We start from the raw sequence: 15,254 nt of genomic DNA, 5'->3' as shown, positions 1-15,254 counted from the left end.
TGGTGTCCTGTGCCGCCATAAGTCCAGTGCTGCTGCCATATAAGTCCAGTGCAGTGGTGCTGTGTTGTGCTGCATCAGTCCAGGGGTACTGCCATATAAATTCAGGGGTACTGCCATATAAGTCCAGTGGTACTGTCATATAAGTTCAGGGGTACTGCTGTATAAGTCCAATGGTACTGCCGTATAAGTCCAGGGGTACTGCCATATACAGTAAGTCCAGGGTTACAGCCATATAAGTCCAGGGGTACTGCCATATAAGTCATGTGGTACTGCCTTATAAATCCAGTGGTATTGCCATATAAGTCCAGTCCAGTGGTGCAGCCATATAAGTCCAGTGGTACTGCTGTATAAGTTCAGGGGTACTGCCATATAAGTTATGCAGGACAGTGTGGCGTGGCCAGAGGACAAATATGTAATCTCCCTATCAGTCAGGTGGAAAGATCTCCAGACATCATTAAGGTAAAGGTCAGAGGACAACTGTGGAATACCAATAGGTAGAGGACGTCTGGGTTTAACAGGTGGACTGCCGATCTATGTAGTCAGAGGCCATTATATTAAAATCACCACCCACAATTAAAGTGGTGTCAATATAAAGGCTAAGCTTGGCCAATAGAGACTGAAAAAATAATTTTGAGTAGGCATTAGGAGCATACAAGTTACAAAGTGTGAATTCTCCCCAAGTGTAGTAACCTCCAAAATAACATAACACCTATTGGGGCCAGTGTAAAATCTATGTAGCTGAGGAGCAAGTTGCTTTTTAACAAGTGTGACCACACCACGCTTCTTGGAAGAATAGGCAGCAAAAGAGAGTACTATGTAACCCATAGCATTAAGTTTCATAACCTCCGGTTGTAACAGATGAGTCTCCTGGAGCATTACCACATTTATTTCCATCTTACGTACATAAGTAAGAATTTTATTTCTTTTAATGGGGGAGTTAATCCCCCCAACATTACAGGTACCAATTTTTAAAGGGGCCATATCAGCAGTATAATTGGTTTAAAAGAAAGAAAGTACCACACTATAGCTACATGAATAATACATTGCCACCAAAAAGAGGTAATAGGTACACAGCACACCAGCATATCAATGGGAGGGAGGGAGGGAGGGAGGAGAGGAGGGGGGCAGAGAAAAGACGCAGAAGAAGAAAAACAGAGACAGTAATCAAAGACAGACAGACACTGCGCAGGGATAGAAGACCCCTGTAAGACAATAGGCATAGTAAGGAACTTCCGGATAATAGCAACACAATATGAAAAATAAAAAAGACAGAGAAAGGGTGCAGAAGGACACCCAACACAAAAAAGAGCAATGGGCTCCAGGGAGCCGCAGCAATCAATGGGTGTCACATAGTTATAAGAAATAAAAAACAATAAAAGAAAAAGATAAAAAGGTACTATCTGACAAGTGTAGAATGAAAACAGTCGAATCAGTACCACCAAAACATACAAAAAGGGCACATAGAAAATAACAGAGCACCAGGAACACATTGCCCAGAATGATCAAAGAAGAAGCAAATAACAATTATTGAAACAGCAGTGCAGAGCAAAACAGCAATGGGTATGGCAAAAAGATATGGAATAGTGAAGAGACATACACTACCCCAGCCAGGCCATGATGTAGAGTAGCCCATAAAAATCTTTAAAAAAGAGTGCGCAGCACAAAACAGTAGTGCAGAGTATTTCAGCAACAACAGTCACCAGTTCAAAAAGATGTGAAAATGGGCATTCAGGTCATCAAGACATCAGTAAGCGGTGTAGGCCCAAAAAAAATGAGGAGGAAGGAGTGAATAATAAGGTCAGCGCACATTGCAAGGTAAGTCCCAAGAGTTCATGTGAGCAGAGTAATAGGCCCTACACACTGGCCGATTTTCAGAAAGATATGAACGATCTCGTTCATAAATGAACGAGAACTCGTTCATATCTTTCAGTGTGGAGACTCCAGCGATGAACGATGTGCGGCCCTGCGCTCGTTCATCGCTGGTCTCCCGTCGGCTGTGCATGCAGGCCAATATGGTCGATCTCGTCCATATTTGCCTGCACTTCAATGCAGCCGCGTGACGGGGGGAGTGAAGAAAATTCACTCCCCCGTCACTGCCCCCCCCCCCCCGCCGCCGGGTCGCTCGTCGGCCGTATCCGCCGTCGGGCAGCTCGGCGGCGGGTCGGCCAGTGAGTAGGGCCCTTAAGAGGCAGTATCATCAACAGCGGCTTTGTCTTTCAAATAATAATCAGCATCCTCAGGAGAAGAAAAGTCCACAAAAAAGTCCGCTGTAAAGAGACGGAGGCGGGCCGGGAACAACAAGGCAAAACATTGGTTCTTTTTCACCAGTCCAGCACAAATACCAGAGAAGGCCTTCCTGGTCCTGGTAACCTCAGCAGAATAGTCTTGGAAGATAAATAGCTTGTGGCCCTCCCAGACAATGGAGCGTTCACACCTGGAAGCCTGCCACAGCGCTTCCCGGTGAAGAAAGTTGAGGCAATGGAATATAGTCACTCTAGGGCGACCCCCAGAGTCCGTTCGGGGAGGTCCAATGCAATGAGCCCGCTCCAAAACTAGGTCAGCACAGGCATCGGACATTTTAAGTATCTCCGGGAGCGTGGCCGTGATGAAATGGGATAAGGCATCTCCCTTAACAGACTCAGGCAAACCAACAATGTGGAGGTTGTTCCCGCGGGATCAGTTTTCATGGTCGTAAACTTAGTTTAAAACATGCAGGTGCTGTTTATAAAGGACATAATAATGCTGCTTGAGGTCTGCAACATAAAAAAGTCTCACCCAGCCGTGTCTCATTAGAATGGACTCTCTGTGTCTGCTGCACAATACTGTTGTTAGCCTCTTTCATAGCCTGTTTGAAAGAAATTGCCTGCTCCAGCATCAGAGGAGCCATGGTCTCCTTAATAGCCCTCCCTATGTCTGCATAGGAGGCTAAGGTGGTCTGTGTGTTCCCTGCAAGGACAGGCAACTGCAGCAAATGCGGGGGAGGAGAGGAAGCAGAAGGTCACCCATGCTGAGGGGAGGCAGCAGGAGATGGGAGAGGCGGAGGGGACCTTCCCCTACTCGGTGGTGGCACTGGACCGGCAAATCATGCCCTCAGGATGCCCGGGAGAGGCTGTACTGCTAAAGCTAGTAAGGAGCGGTCTCACACTGCAGCAATCTCCAGTGGGTCATGGCTGGAACCCCTGGATGTGATTTTTAATACATCTGGGCAGAAATTAATTTCTTAATGCCTGAATAGCAGCAATAAGAAATTATATTTATCGGGACTAACATTCAATAAATAATAAATAGGCTCCTTACTATTTATTTTAATTCAAATACACTATTACCTGCATTCTTGGCCCTCCCAACCTATAAACATGGCGATCACATATTGAAACCTGTGATGTGTACTTCACTGATTTATATCAAGGATACATCTGATGTCCTCAATAAATTAAATTACAGTGCATCCAGAAAGTATTCAAAGCACTTCACTTTTTCTGCATTTTGTTATGGAATAAATTCATTTTTTCCTTCAAAATTATACACCCAATTCCCCATAATGACAACATAAAAAAAGTTTTTTGGGAGATTTTTGCATTTATTAAAAATAAAAAACTAAGAAATCACATGTACATAAGTATCCACGGCCTTTGCTCAATACTTTGTTCATGCACCTTTGGCAGCAATTACAGCCTCAAGTCTTTTTGAATATGATGTCACAAGCTTGGAACACCTATCTTTGGGCAGTTTCACCCATTCCCCTTTGCAGCACCTCTCAAGCTCCATCAGGATGAATGGGAAGCGTCGGGCACAGCAATTTTCAGATCTCTCCAGAGGTGTTCAATCGGATTAAAGTCTGGGCTCTGGCTGGGCCACTCAAAGACATTCACAGAGTTGTCCTGAAGCCACTCCTTTGATATCTTGGTTGTGTGCTTGGTCATTGTCCTGCTGAAAGATGAACCGTCGCCCCAGTCTGAGGTCAACCTGCTCTAGAGCACTCTTTTCATCCAGGATGTCTCTGTACATTGCTGCAGTCATCTTTCCCTCTATCCTGACTAGTCTCCCAGTTCCTGCCACTGAAAAACATCACCATGTTTCACTGTAGGGATGGTATTGGCATGGTGATGAGCGGTGCCTGGTTTCCTCCAAAACATTACTCCTGGCATTCACGCCAAAAGGTTCAATCTTTGTTTCATCAGACCAGAGAATTTTGTTTCTCATGGTCTTGAGGTGCATTTTGGCAAACTCCAGGTGGGCTTCCATGTGCTTTTTACTAAGGCGTGGCTTCCGTCTGGCCACTCTACCATACAGGCCTGATTGCAGGATTGCTGCAGAGATGGTTGTCCTTCTGGAAGGTTCTCCTCTCTCCACAGAGGAATGCTGTAGCTCTGACAGAGTGACCATCGAGTTCTTGGTCACCTCCCTGACTAGGGACCTTCTCCCCTGATCACTTAGTTTAGATGGCCGGCGATCTCTTGAAAGAGTCCTGGTGGTTCTGAACTTCTTCCATTTACAGATGATGGAGGCCACAGTGCTCATTGGAACCTTCAAAGCAACAGATATTTTTATTGTACCCTTCCCCAGATTTGTGCCTTGAGACAATCCTGTCTCGGAGGTCTAAAGACAATTCCTTTGGCTTCATGCTTGGTTTGTGCTCAGACATGCACTGTCAAGTGTGGGACCTTATATAGACAGATGTGTGCCTTTCAAAATCATGTCCAATCAACTTTTGCACAGGTGGACTCCAATTAAGCTGTAGGAACATCCCAAGGATGATCAGTGGAAACAGAATACACCTGAGCTCAATCTTGAGCTTCATGGCAAAGGCTGTGAATACTTATGTACATGTGATTTCTTAGTTGGTTTTTTTTATTAAATTTGCAAAAATCACAAAAAAAATGTTTTCACTTTGTCATTATGGGTTATTGTGTGTAGAATTTTGAGGGGAAAAGAATTTATTCCATTTTCGAATAAGGCTGTAACATAACAAAATGTGGAAAAAGTGAAGCGCTGTGAATACTTTCTGGATGCACTGTAAATTGATACCACTCCCCCTAATGCCCATTTTGAACTATGGATATATGTACCAAATTCGTGGTCATTCCAAACATTGAGATGGTTGAAGCTTTAAGGATATGTGTTTTAAACTGTCAATATGGCAATATCCATTTTCAGTAGTATGAGGGCCTTATTCAGGTTTGTTAGCAAACCAAAAAAGCACACTTATGGGCAAAACTATGTTGCATTGCAGGTGAGGCAGATGTAACGTGCAGAGAGAGTTAGATTTGGGTGGGGCATGTTAAAAATTAAATCTAAAATGGAATGTAAACATAAAGCAGCCAGTATTTACCATGCACAGAAATAATAAAACCCACCCAAGTCTAAATCTCTCAGCACTTGTTACTTCTGCCCCACCTGCAGTGCAACATGGTTTTGGCCATTAGTCTGGTTTTTTTTTTGTTTGTTTGCTAACAAACCTGAATAACCCCTGAATTATTTATTGTACATTACACAGGTACAGCCATGGGCTAAAATCTAGCACTGGCATACGCTCACATTATTATGTTCAATGTTGAAAATCTATTTATCTTCCCTAAGTATGGGAAGAATATTAGATTTATCGGCAATAGTTTTCTAATTTGGCTGAGCACGAAGGTTGTTTTTTACATAATGTTTGATAATCTGAATGGACTTCATAGATAAGATTTACTTGCAGTCTTCAGGGCATGAGCATTGGATTTTGGATTTTAAGATATTTTGTAGTTACTCACTTAATACAACATTCATTTGCAAGGACACAGACTGCAATGCTATACTATGTGCAACTAGCCATCATCCAGTGGCCCTCAAAAATGGATTACCCACAGTATATCCTAATTCTGAGAGTATTACACATTAATTCTGATTAAACTATATCAGAAACCCAACTGGAAGAAATGTCCTCGTGATTCATAGCAAGGGGTACTCAGCTAAAGTTGTACAGAGGTGTTTACAAACAGCAAGAAAGCACCATCAGAAACCACAATTCAAAAAGGATAAAAGAGATAATATTAGTGATATTCTGGTCATCACCTCTGAATATAATACTCAAGAGAACCATAAGACAATACTGGCCCATTCTACAGTAGGACCCTGACTTAAGATTCACAGATTTAGTATGAGGCAACCTTTATATATTTTAATATATTAATATATACACAAAGTGTTTTTTATATGAATAAAGGTGTCGTTATTTAGAAATAATCTATTGGTACTGTATTCCCCTAAGGTTACAGGAATTATAGTATAGCTTCCATACTCTGGATAAGTGTACAGATACTGGGCTAGATGCATCATCGCTTAGAGAGTGAAAAAATGGAGAAAGAAAAAGTGCCAGCCAATCAGGGCCTAACTGCCATGTCACAGGCTGTGTTTGAAAAATGACAGGAGGTGATTGGCTGGTATTTTTTCACTGTCCATTTTATCACTTTCCAAGCAATGATGCATCTGGCCCACTGTATTTTATTAATTTCAGAAATTACAGCCTTCATCCTGTTTCTGCAAATTGCAAGAGTTAAGAATTGGTCCAAAAAAGGTGCCAGTACAGCATAGTTATCAGTACAAACACAAAAAGTTGTAGCATATATTTCCATGACAAGAGGCAGTTAGTGAGTAATGTTATAGTTGGTAGAGACTTTGATATTAATTAGCAAAACTTTGCGTTTGGAAACTAACTTAAATTTTAGTTGTCTACTGATTTTCCGTCACGGGTGATTTGTTTTTTTAAACCAGTAATTTCTAATGGTTTAGAAAATGATCTAAAAGTATTGTTTTAAAACAGGGGCGGCCATACTTTTGGAGTCGGCGATCTACTTTGAAAGCTAAAAAGCTTTTGTGATCTACCTAGGAGGAATAATAGCACGCGTCGCAGGCGCGCGCGCAAAAAAGGGCGTGGCATAACAAAAAGTGGGCGTGGTATAACAAAAAGTGGGCGTGGTATAACAAAAAAAGGGACGTAGCCTTGCTGCACAGAGTGTAATGACTGTCTTGAAATAACACATTGGCCCCCACAGGTAAAAACCTCAAACACATATGCCCCCACAGTGCCAGATACACATATGCCCCCACAGTGCCAGATATGCCCCCACAGTGCCAGATACAGATATGCCCCCACAATGCCATGTGCCCACACTGCTAGATATGCCCCCACAGTGCCAGATTACAGATATGCCCCCACAGTGCCATGTGCCTGCAGTGCCAGATATGCCCCCATAGTGCCAGATATGCCCCCATAGTGCCAGATATGCCCCCACAGTGCCAGATTACAGATATACCCCCACAGTGCCATGTGGCCGCAGTTCCAGATATGCCCCCACAGTGCCAGATATGCCCCCACAGTGCCAGATACAGATATGCCCCCACAGTGTCATGTGCCCACACTGCTAGATATGCCCCCACAGTGCCAGATTACAGATATGCCCCCACAGTGCCATGTGCCCGCAGTGCCAGATATGCCCCCATAGTGCCAGATATGCCCCCACAGTGCCAGATTACAGATATACCCCCACAGTGCTATGTGGCCGCAGTTCCAGATATGCCCCCACAGTGCCAGATATGCCCGCACAGTGCCAAATTACAGATATGCCCCCACAGTGCCATGTGCCCGCAGTGCCAGATATGCCCCCACAGTGCCAGATATGACCCCACAGTGCCACATATGCCGCCACTGTGCCTGCAGTGCCAGATATGCCCACACTGTGCCACATATGCCCCACATTGCCAGATATGCCCCCATAGTGCTCACCGTGCTGTGTGGAGAGCGCAGCGCGCGCTTCTCCTGCCTGCCGTCCTGCCCCTCAGTCTGGTCTCCGGCGGTGACGGCAGCGTGTATGGCTCAAATCAGGCGCCGGTTCGCGAGCTCTGATTGGCTAACGAACCGGCACCTGATTTGAGCTATACACTCCGCCGTCACTGCCGGAGACCAGACTGAGGGGCAGAATGGCAGGCAGGAGAGGCGCGGTTTCGGGTGGATGGGCAGTGGATCGCGATCGACTGGTCGCATGTCCGCGATCGACCAGTCGATCGCGATTGACTGTTTGGCCACCCCTGTTTAAAAGGTTGTCTACTTTCACTGAACTTTTTATACTCTGTGTTATGTTCTGCGTACTTGGAACCCAGGAGATTGGATGGCACCAGGAGAGTTCCAAGTATAGATGCGTGAAGCTGCAACTGTATTGAGATTTGCAGCAACCCCTAATGGAAAACCCTGACTCCATTGTCCTTCCCTAGTGGTCGGTTAACACCTGTGAGACTATAGTTTCTTGGGCCCACGTGTTTGAATGGGCATATTGGGTCTGCCCGAACTCCGATGCCCCCCGGTCTTTGTTGGTGACAAGGCGTTAACCGAGACAGAGAGAGAACATGGGGAAAACTAACTAAGACAGACACAAAAGCGAAAGGGAAAACCACAGAATATAATAAACTAATTTATGTGCGGCGCGGCCGCCAAGAAAAAACGTAACTAAAGTAACGCTGCCCAAATGCCAAATATGAATCCATCGTAGTTTAGCAAGGACAACAGTGGTGGAATCTCAGCAGAAAACACAACGGCAAGATGATTAGAATAATACGGCTTCAGCCGTAAAGTGCGGCAGAGCCGCTTCTCACGACACCACGGAAGGTGCGCGCAGGAAACGACCAGAACCCCAAGGCTTCGGACACCAGACCACTCCACTGGAAGACAAACTCGGAGGACAGCAGGAAACGATCCCTCAGATCATACTCTGGAAACAAGCTGGATGCAGGAATACACCAGAGGCAGGAAGACAGCCTCCACTGGAGGCTGAAGACAGGGACCAGGGACAAGCTTGCAGGAAGCTAACCAAGAATTGGAACATACAGGTATCATAACAAACTTCTATCACTGGCGCTGGACTGCAGGGCTAGCTGGGTAACAAGGAAAGCACGCCCCAATCAGGATGGCTGGAAGCCAGGCACAAGGTAATGGCCAAAATACTGCCAGGTGAGGCTACACAGACAAGAGCCAGACTGCAGTACACAGACTCACCACATAATGACCAAATATCCAACAAGTGAGGCTTAACACACAGAAAACAGGCTGCAGTTACACAGACTCATCACCTGCGGCCAACAAGAGTCTTCTAAACAAGTACAAGAGAAATCCTGGCATGCAAACAGAAATATAACATAAAATTCATGAACAGAAAGCAAAACAGGAATGAACCACTGCTTGTGGTTCATAACACTCTGTATTGGGATTTCCATGCGTGAGAGATGTGTTTCAGTATGGTTACTGATTGGATAATCAAGATCCAATCAAAGGTGCTATACTGGAATGCACCTCATAATATCATCTGTATGTGCATCTTTTTCAGAAATTGTTGAGGAGAACGTTCTACACTGTCTCATTAACTACAGATCCCTGGGACTTGTCCCATAGTCTTGTCCCATAGTGACAGAGTAGTGCTGACATCATAGTGACCTCCGACCCAATGAGCTACTGTGCATACGCATCTTCATCCTCCATCCTCCATGAGACAAGGATGTGCCCCTGAGTGTCTCTTTGAGGTGGATTGTGCAGACACATAAAAGAGCCTGCTATTATCATTATGGACGTGTTACACTAATTCCTGGATAAGCTATGCATTGTGTAGACTGACCGTCATCACACTATAAGTTCGACTAATAACAATAACGGTGGGAACTTTTGGGTTGGGCAGAGGGTACTGTCTCCTAAGAAAAATACTATGGTGAAGGTGGATTTCCTAAGTTGTGTGATTAATTTAAATGGATAATAAGTTTCAGGGGGGAATTAATTTCAGTGTGATGGGCACAAAGTGCCTCCTGAACAGTCAGGTGAAGGCACTTTGCAAACAGTAACATGTTTAATTTTCCCTTGCTAGCTGTAGTGATGTGTGGAGACATTGGTGGCCATTCCGAGTTGATCGCAGCCAGCAACTTTTTGCTGCTGCTGCGATCAACTAGTCCACGCCTATGGGGGAGTGTATTTTAGCTTAGCAGGGCTGCGATCGCTTGTGCAGCCCTGCTAAGCTAAAAAATTTTCAAGCAGATCAAGACTAGCCCTGGACATACTTACCCTGTGCGACGATCTCAGCGATGCTGGGGCCGGCTTTGACGTCAGACATCCGCCCTCCGTTCTCCTGGACACGCCTGCGTTTTCTTCTCCACTCCCCGAAAACGGCTGCCAACGGTCCGGAGATGCCCAGGAATGCCTTCTTTCTGTCAATCTTCTTGAAGTCGTCTCTGCGACCGCTTTCTACGTTGTTCGCGACATAACCCGGCGACCCCTGTCGCCAGGCAACGACACGCGTGCGCAGTGTGGCCGCCGCACATGCGCATTCCGGACCCATTCGCACCACAGCGACAAACCGCTGAGTGCAAACGGGTCGGAATGACCCCCATTAGCAATGCTTGCTTAACATAAATTAGTAAGTCGTAATGTGTACAGCCTTAATGGCACCTCATACTGAATTCAATTGCCCCCCTAACAAGATACAGTTGTAGGAAATGTACAAAAACTGCACCAGATTTTACACTTATCAATGTCTACACGAGAAAGAAACATAGCTTTGCTACAGGTACAAGTATACTGTAAATACTGTACTAAACGCTTTTGGGGAGATGTACTAAGCCTTGAAAAGTGATAAATTGCACAGTGATAAAGTACCAGCCAATCAGCTCCTAACTGTCATGTTACAGACTGGGATTGAAAAATTACAGTGTCTTACCACTTCAGTGAGTATTTACCAGGGCTGTTTGCTTACATACATACAGTAGTCATACATATTGCTGCTCATGCCATGACATTAACTAAAAGCATAAATAAGTTATACAATCCTGTTGACAAAACTGTACCAATGATTTCAACCATGATATTAAGATATTGATTAGACTCATTTTCTACTATGAGATGCACTTTCAGTTTTCTAATCAGACTTCATTAAATTTGCATTGCCCTCAATTAGTGTCTTTATAAAGAGCATGTTTAGAGCTTTCTTATTAAGCTTAAGATTCTGCTTCATTCCTTAGTGATTGAGGCAAAAATATTCCTAGAATTGAATTTACCATTCCTATTCAGCCCTTACATATACATTTGATGTAGATATAAAATGGACTTTATGTTAATAAAGTATAAAATTTAATGAAGACAATTAAATACATGCATCAGTAGGTGATTGTGAACTTTAAGTCATAGAGATACCATTATATCACTTTGTAGCTGATTCAGAGCTACATGCAAGTCAGACATATTGGGCTTGATTCAGATGTTGTTGCTTACATAGAAGCAGCAGCAATAGCATAAATATGGTAATGCAGCAGGAGGCGTCATACCTCTTCCTGCATTAATGATCTGAATTGTGTCCTAGGACGCAGTATTGCATCATCTCCAACAACACTGGCCACCTGTGTGACCCATGGGAGCTACCAAGAGGCCAGGAAATCTCCATCCTGTGACGGAGATCCTGGCCTCATCCCTTCCCCACAAAGGCGGCAACTAGCCTCCGTTTTGAGAAACAGAGGACATCACCACCCCCTCCCCACCCTTCAAATGGAAGGAGACTCACTAACATTCTGCTACTGTCCTGCATCCTGTATCGCAGGACCCATTCGCATCCACGCAGAACAGGTCCTGCTCATGCTCAAAGTGTCGACTATCGGTACAATAAGGATGGCAGTCCATCTACATCTTAATTAGGTCCATTTTTGCATGGAAATAAATGTAGATTTTCACCTTCTGCAGGACTGCATGCATCTATGTAGGCAAACCAGCAGTATCCTTCCTGAAAGTATACATCATCATGGCTTTGCAACAGCCCTATATCTAGAGCAAGAAATCTGTCTAAAACCAGATGGCTCTCTGCATATGCCCAGCTCAGCACAACCCAATATTCTGCCTACACACCTATGGCACACTCTCAGAACCTAGCCTATATGCAAATGTTCCACTGTCTCCCAGTTAAACCAGTTATCCTTATGTGAAGATGCGACTGAAATGTCTCAAATTGAATCGTCCATAGATGTCCATAGATATTTATATAGGCTTAATTAGGGGGAGAAATGCCCCAATGGGTGCAGTCAAATATTATTAAAGTAAGAAAAGGATAAGCACATGAAGGAAGAGGGATCTGCTTGTGAGAGCTTACATTCTAATGGGGAGGGGCAGACACGCAGGGGTGACACAGATGGGGTAGACAGAGAATGTAAAACAGAGGGTTAGGATGAGATTTGGTTGGGTTTGGTGAAGAAGAGGGTCTTTAGAGCCAATTTGTGGTTTTGTAGAAAGGTGGAGAGTTTGAGGGGTAGGGGTAAAGAATTCCAGAGAAGGGGAGCAGCAATTGATAAATCTTGAAGGTACAGTAGGAGTAGGTGGAAGTAATCAGTAAGCAGGAGAGGTTGCGTGCATTAACAGAGCGTAGAGGATGTGTAGGAGTATAAAGGGAGAAAAGAGAGGGAGGAGTCAAGGATCACTCAAAGACAGCACACTTGGGGGCTAGAGGAGATAGTTGTGCCTTTAATAGATAATGAAATTGTGGGAGGTGAGATTTTGTGGGATGGTGGGAAGATGACATGTTAAGTTTAAGAAAGCGCTTAGACATGTTAAGTTTAAGAAAATGCTGAGACATCCAAGAAAAGATAGCAGAGAGTTGGACAGCAGGGGAGAGGTCTGGTGAGGAAAGGTAGTTTTGAGTATCATCAGCATAGAGATTATATTGGAAGTCAAAAGAGGACATATAGAGAGAGAAAAGGAAAGGACAAGAACAGAACCTTGGGGGACATCTACAGTTAGTGGAAGTGGGGGAGGTGGAGTCATTAGCGGAGACAGAGAAGGAACGATCAAAGAGGTAGGAGGACAGCCAAGAGAGGACATTATCACACTAACCAATGGAGTAAAGGATTTGAAGAAGGAGAGGGTGATCCATAGTGTCAAAAGCAGCAGAGAGGTCAAGAAGAATACGCAGAGAGTAGTGGCCCTTAGATTTGAAAGCAGGGAGGTCATTGCAGAATTTTGTGAGGGCAGTTTCAATGGAGTGGAATGGGCAGAAGCCAGACTGGAATGGGTCAAGCAGTGAGTGTGAGGAAAAAAGGAAGCAAGGCAATTGTAGACAATAAGCTCAAGGAGTTTGGAGGCAAAAGTGGAGAGGTGGTGGTGGGAGGAACAGATGAGGCCCATGACATCATCACCAGATACATGGGGAAAGAATTCAGAGTTGGTGAGAGGGATGGGGAGGGGTGGTAAGTGATAGGAGGTGGCTGGTTGCTGATGGTCTGGTAAGATGTGATGTTCTGAAGAGTCAATTTTGGATATTAAGTAAGTGGCAAAGTCAAGTGCAGAGAGTGAAGGTGGAGGTGGTTGGAGGAGGGAGTTGAGAGTGGAAAAGAGGTGCCGGAGGTTGGAGGGCTGGGAGGAGATGAGGTTCTTGAAGTATGACTGTTTAGCGAGGGAAAGGGCAGCACTGAAGTACAAGATATGGAGGAGGTCTGCCTTAGAGCATGATTTCCTACAGTGTTGCTCGGCAGTATGGGAGCATTTTTGCAGATATCTGGTGCATTTTGTGTGCAAGGGTTGAGGTATTAATTTGTGAGGGTGAATAGTGGTTGGTGGAGCAACATATTCAATAGCAGAAGTAAGGGAAGCATTGTATAGGGAAGTGACTTGTTCAGTGCATGAAAGAGAGAGAATAGGAGATAGAAGTGAGTCAAACAGAGAGGATAGAGATGTGGTGTCAATAGCCTCAATGTTACGCTTAGTGATGGTACCCTTAGGAGGTAGAGATGGGGAAGCAGAAAGAGATAAGTTAAAGGAGAGCAGGTGGTGGTCAGATAGGGGAAATGGGGAGTTGGAGAACTCAACGGTGAGTGAAGACCAGATCCGGGAGCTCCCATGCACATGGGAGGGTGAGGACGTCCACTGGGAAACACCAAGTGAAGATGTGAGGTTGAGGAGTTTAGAGGCAGGGGATTTTGTGGGGCCATCAATAGGGATGTTGAAATCTCATAAGATTAATGAAGGGAATGTCAGAAGAGAGGAAGTGAGGAAGCAAGGAAGCAAAGATGTCAAGGAATTTGGAGGTAATGCCAAGGGGGGGGGGGGGGGGGGCGGTAAATGACAGCTACTCTAAGATGGACAGGTTAGAAGAGGTATATACCATGGACCTCAACTGTAGAGAATGTAAGGGATGGTTCTGGGGGTATGAGTTGGTAGGAGTAACTAAAGGGTAAAAGGACCCCACATCAACACCATGGTGACACCTGGGTCAGAGGGTGTGTGTGATTGGGAGACCCCCAGCAGAGAGAGCTGCAGGAGAAGTAGTGTCAAAAGGAGTAATCTAGGTTTCAGTCATGGCTAGTAGATACAGGGAGTTGGAGAAGAAAAGGTCATGACTGGGGACTAGTTTGTTACAAACAGATCTGGCATTCCAAAGGGCACAGGATAGGGGGTTTGAGTTTGTGGGAGATATGTGACTGAGAATATCAGGGTTGCTGTAGCGCTGAGGTGAGATTAACTTTGAGGGCAGGGAAGATGAGTGAGTAGTGATGGTGCGGGTGCCTGAGCTATGAAGGGAAACTGCAGGAGGTGGGCAGGGAAGGAGTTCAGTGTGATGTGGATGGGGGTGTGGTGAGATGACAGGGAGAGGAGGGAGGGAGCAGTGTTGAGTGTTGGGGTAGTAGGACCATGGTGGGGCATGGTGAATGAATGTGGGATAACAGGAAAGGAGGGGAAAGGAAACAGATGAGGGGAGAGAGGATGAGGTACAGGAAACTAGGGGTGAAGGATAAAGGTGGGTAGACACATGATTAGGTAGACACTGAGTGATGGGGGAGTAGACGAAAACCTGGACATAGTGTGGGGTAGGTAAATAGGTGCATGGAAATTGGAACTAGGGGGGGATTCAGACCTGATCAATGCTGTGCATTTTCACATAGCGGACGATCATCGATAGACTGCACATGCGTATGCACTGCAATGCGCATGCGCATTGACAAACAACAACAGGTATCGTGGGACAGCGACAGACTGGTGCGCAAATTTCAATCTCACATCCGTTTGCATGCTGATTGACAGGAGGAGGCCGTTTGTGAGTGGTAACTGACTGTTTTCTGGGAGTGACAGGGAAAATGCAGACGTTCCCAAGCGTTTTCAGGGAGAGTATGTGACGTCAGCCCCGGACCCAATCAGCCTGTTCTCATCGCCCTGTAGGAGTAAGTCCTGGGCTGCGCACACACTGCACACAGTGGAAAAATCATTTGAT

The sequence above is a fragment of the Pseudophryne corroboree genome, chromosome 5, assembly GCF_028390025.1.
Source record: "Pseudophryne corroboree isolate aPseCor3 chromosome 5, aPseCor3.hap2, whole genome shotgun sequence".
Taxonomy (NCBI): Eukaryota; Metazoa; Chordata; class Amphibia; order Anura; family Myobatrachidae; genus Pseudophryne; species Pseudophryne corroboree.
Note: the sequence above shows the minus strand (reverse complement) of the source record.